We start from the raw sequence: 5,080 nt of genomic DNA, 5'->3' as shown, positions 1-5,080 counted from the left end.
ATATATTTAAGTTTTCAAAGTTCTCAACAACATTCACTTATTTCTAATTTTTCAAATTGATTTTCTTCAAGGTGAATGTGATCAGACCCTTTCCCTCTCTATGCTAAGCTCAATCGAGTCTATTCACAAGTTATACACATGCGTTTTATTTGAAACCCGTTCAAAATTTTCACTAAGTCCTTGTGAGCTGAAGAATTTGTGAACAAAAACTTAAAATATGTGTAAGACGCCAAATAAAATTAACCATGATTTTATTTATTAAAATTTGGCCATGTTTATTTAAATTTTTATTTCGGGGTTTTCTATTGTTTTCAGACCCAGTTCTTTTCTTTGAATTATAAAAATTTCTTCCCTCAAGTAGGAGTTTTTGAAAATTTTGGTGAGACTTGAATGTTGGCATCAAAACATTTCTATTTATTTCACAAAATTCACTCGAGGCCTTTTGATAAATATTTTTTTTCAAGTTTCATTTATTCAAAAATGGATTTTTTTATTCCTTTAAAGACCTCATTTGCACTGCAACCATTTGATAAATTCATTTGAAAATTCTACGAAAATTTGTAGGTCACATGTGATATCCCTGGATCACTTTCATGCAAAAACCTGGTTATGTGTCTTGGAAAAATTTAGCAAAACAACCCCTTTTCTATTATGGTCCAGTTGGTGTTTGAATTACAACCACTTGATCTACTCTTTCAAAAATTATAGAAAACTGGGAGATGTCAAGGGGGGCATGTATATCATTTGATGCAAAAATCTACTTTGGTCTTTTGAAAATTTTGAGCACCCCACCCCCTTTTCCGTTTTGGACCAGTTTTGCAGTTTGTACTACAATTATATTTTAATTTGCCCCAACTCCATTGATATTTTTACTGCTGATAGTAGGCCTTACCAAACTCTTAAATCGAGGAGAGAAGACCCATTAGGATGTTTTGAGACCATGCAATAATGACCTGTAGTTTGTGTCCACAAACAAAGTTTAGAAAAACTTGCACTAACAAGTTCCTGATTTTCAAAAACTAACTTTGCCATCACCCTTAGGACCTAAAGAGAATTTGTACTGGAAATTTTGGTGGTCAGAAAGATACTCTAGACCCTATGTGCATCGCCAAAATTGACATACTTTCTAGTTTGCACGATGGATTTCATTTTTGTGCCAAACCAACATGTCTAACACAGCTTTGGTGACCAACCTAGCCATCCTGTTTAGTTGCACCTCAAACCAAGCCTTCTAGCTTGTCGTGCATTTGCTCGAACATTTGGCGTGCGTGCTGTGCGCGAGCAGAGCGCGCGTATTGCAGCCACACAACTCGAGCCACCGCGTCCACCTACCCCGCCCCTTTGGCCCTTGCTCGCCCGAAGAGTCGCGTACTATCTCTTCCCTCTCGCGAGAGCCACGCGGCCGTCCTCAGGAGCCCTGCAGCACCACCGTCAGAGCAACCTTGGTGGCTTGCCGTCGGCCGCACCTGGCCACTGCCATGGCAGCACCGCCCGAGCCACCCGAGCGCGCCACCTAGCCCCAGTATGACTCCCTTGCTCGTCTGCTAGCTTGTGGTCCTCGCTAGCCGACCGCCACATCACCCCCCTGCAACAGTTCGTTGGAGTTATCCGTAGCAGCCGGGAACCGACCTCGCCTGCATATATAAAGGACCCTCGAGCTCTCCCTGAACCACAGTAGGCCCTCTTCGACCCCTCTCGAGCTCCCCTAGCAACCAATCGACTCGGGCATGCCATCTTCCTCACCTCGGGTCAAAGTTCGGTCGCCGCCTCCCTCGTTAAATTCGAGGCCAACAGGGTTGACCCTGCTCCGTTCTCCCCTTTTGTTGAACCGCCCTGACATCGCGAGCCCATTCCCCCTCTCAATTCCACTCGAGAAGAGTTGTGGGCAAAGGTACCATGCGGACCAGCGCCGCCGTCCACCGGCCTCGTAGACGCCAGAGCCTCCCGGCTCTCCTACGACCAAATCCCCATCTCCGCGGATCGCCTTGGGACCCCGAGCACATTGGTGCTCCCAGAATCGGGAGTAATGGCCCCAATCGCCCGCGAGCATCGCCAGAGGACTCTCCTCCTCTCGGTTGGAGGAGGGAGATGACCAGTTTGACGAGGGTCAAACCTGTCCAGCGGTCCCCACACGTTAGTAACAGAGCCGAGCGAGAGCCGCCTTAAGTGAAGGCATATTCGCGCAAGTACATGGTCCTTTTTGTGAAAGCGTAATCCGAGCCAAATCGTTTTCTTTGATGATTTATTCAAAAACAGAACTTTGACCAATCTTTGGCTGGCTCTAATTTGTAAAATAAGACTCCAAATGATTCGGTTCATTTTCCTACCTTTCTCAAATTTCACCTAGTTTATTTTAGGATTTATTTCAAAATTTTCTAAGACAACTTTTTGTATTGTTTTTAAATTATGTGTTAATTAGAATATTTTCAAAAATAGGATATGGAGAGAGAGATAAAAACTTCCAGAAAGTTTTGATGTGCACCTCATCCCTCTACACCTTAAAGGAAAACATTCTGAACTTGGATTTATTATTGTTGTGTGTGATATGTTGAAGGAAACATTATGGTTTTGTTAATATAAGTGATGGTATTTCATGTGGTGATATGATCATGCACATGAGTACATGGTGAAAAATTAATTCTGTTGCATATTGAGATGCATGTGCTAGTAGTCACTCCCTTCTGCCACACATGCCTACCGGATGGGATCCGAGAAGAGTGGGTGTCTCGAAAAGACATGACCTTGGGGACTGACATCTCGTAGGACGAGCATGGTCACTGAGGCATATTGGGGTATGAAAGGTAGTGATTCTGTCCGGAATTGTGAAACATTTTTGTTGTGCTAATCATGCAGGGAATAACTTACAATCAAGTCTTGTGAGTGTCTCACCTTGCCCTTTCGTGCTGCTACAAGTCTTCCTGAAAGGGAATATGGTTTAGTAGGTCGTAAACATATTATTAGGTACACACCAAATAGAGGGGCCGGAATGAAGCTCTCCGGACACTGGAATAAAGCAAGTCATCCTATAAGGGGGCATGTGTGTTTCCGGTATGGGACCGAGAGGGAAGAGCTCTTCCCTTGTAGCGCATGGTATAAATGTGATCCCATGCTATTCGAGGGTGTTGTCCTCCGCGTCTTATGGTTTTTCCCTTGCAACGTAGTTTGGGTGAGGCTGGTCTTCGTGAGGGAAAATGGGTGTGTGCTGGTTCTAAGTGTTTACTTTAAAAATACCGTACACAAGATTAGTCTGAGTGACTATTGAAACCCGTGGGCCGTGGGTAAAGAGTACACGCTATGCAGAGTCAAAACTATTCGAGTAGCCGCGTCCACGGTCAAGGACGACTGGTTGACACGTCAAATGTCGGTCTGAGTGTCGGTCTTTGGAGAAAGTTAACTTAACCATGAGAGAAATCGTGAAATATGATGGATGATCATAATTATTATTTTATCATGGACTAACCCTTATGATACATGAATGTTGAACATAAGTGGGACGGTTTTACTTCCTCAATATTCATTGTTATATATAAGCCCTTTATGTGGTGTCGATTAGATGCCTGACTGTGGCATGCTTGTTATTATTTCATATAAGCCCTTTGTGTGGTGTCGCTCAGACGTCCGACTGTGGCATGCTTGTTATTATTTCATATAAGCCTTTTATGTGGTGTCGCTCAGACGCCCGACTATGACACACATGTTATTATTTCTTATAAGCCCTTTATGTGGTGTCGCTCAGACGCCCGACTATGGCATGCATGTTATTATTTGTTATAATCCCTTTATGAGGTGTCGCTGAGATGCCCGACAGAGGCATGCCTTATATCTTATCCTTTCAAGGCATCGCTCCAGACACCCGATCGGGCTATTTCACTGTTCTTGGAAATATTTGGGAGGATTACCACTCGATGTTCTGATTAATCTTTATTTCTTTGATTGCTTATTAAATTATCAATATGGTTAAATTATCTGTTTGTTTGCACTTAAGAAGTTGGATTATGACTGACGAAATATCATTGAATTATTTCAAGTGCATATTAACCACCTGCTATTTTATGTTTGATTTCATGATGTTTACGAGTACATTTAAAGTACTTACTGGCATGTCCCTCGCTATTGTCTTGGCCAGATTGCGTGTTTGGAGAGGAGCGTCCCGACGACAGCCCGGAACCTAGGCGCCAAAGACAGCAGCCATGTGAGATAGGAATTATCCAGGTGATCTATTCCTGTGGGAAATGGAGTCCCATAGACGCTGGAGATCCCCTAACTGCTTCCGCCATCAATGAGTAGAAACCTTTTTGATGTACTCCACATGCCATCTTGGTCTTGTACTTCAAATTTGTAATTTGCTTGGACATTTGTATCAAGGATTTGTGTACCAGCTAACAATATTCCTAGGGCTGGTATGCACAAGGGTCATTTTGATGGGAATTAAAATCCCAGAAAAATCGGCCCTGACAATATCGTATCAAAAATTTCGGTCGTTGCCGCTCAAACTGCTCCCACTTTCCATGACTAGATAACCCACGACCCCCCACGATCACCACCTGTATGTACGTGAGTGACACATGTTGTGTAGAGAGGGAGGGTCAGGGGCAATCTGGTCTAAAATGTTCGGACGAGACAGTTTTTTACTTCAGCTATAAATACCCCCTTCACCCCTCCTCTACATCAGTTACTCCACCTCTACTCCCACTCGAACCGAGACCTCAGCGCCGCCGCTGTCCTTCATCGCCGCTGGAGAGGACGAGCTTAGCTGCCTTAATCTCCTAGATGTCGTACTCACACCGGCCGCGGAAATCTTCATTCTGACGTCACCGTAGCTGATTTATGCCGTCGAGTTAGGGCGCAGTAGATCTGAACCGACGAGCTTCCTCCATTCTCATTTTGTGTTCATCGAGTTCTTCAACAAGGGTAATTAAAAGCTAATTTTATTGCCCTGTTTGATCTTTATAACTTCACCGTTTCTTCAAAATGTGTTTATTACTTCCCAGTTATCTAGTAAACACTTGAATCAATCTCTTTTCCCTTGATCTTTTTCACTAAGTCATGAATTTCTTCAAAGATTCCTCAATTGTGTAAA

At 43.5% G+C, this 5,080-nt stretch overlaps 1 long non-coding RNA gene across 1 annotated transcript; it reads left to right on the top strand.

Annotated features, from left to right (window-relative positions):
- Positions 1 to 1,102: 1,102 nt before the first annotated feature.
- Positions 1,103 to 4,493, top strand: LOC123413103. Its single transcript, XR_006613677.1, has 2 exons — positions 1,103 to 2,801; positions 4,127 to 4,493. It is a non-coding gene; the product is annotated as an uncharacterized LOC123413103 (long non-coding RNA).
- The last annotated feature ends 587 nt before the right edge of the window (positions 4,494 to 5,080 follow it).

The sequence above is a fragment of the Hordeum vulgare genome, chromosome 7H, assembly GCF_904849725.1.
Source record: "Hordeum vulgare subsp. vulgare chromosome 7H, MorexV3_pseudomolecules_assembly, whole genome shotgun sequence".
NCBI classification, from domain to species: Eukaryota; Viridiplantae; Streptophyta; class Magnoliopsida; order Poales; family Poaceae; genus Hordeum; species Hordeum vulgare.
The sequence above is the reverse complement of the archived record's forward strand: the minus strand, read 5'-3'. Positions and strand labels throughout refer to the sequence as shown.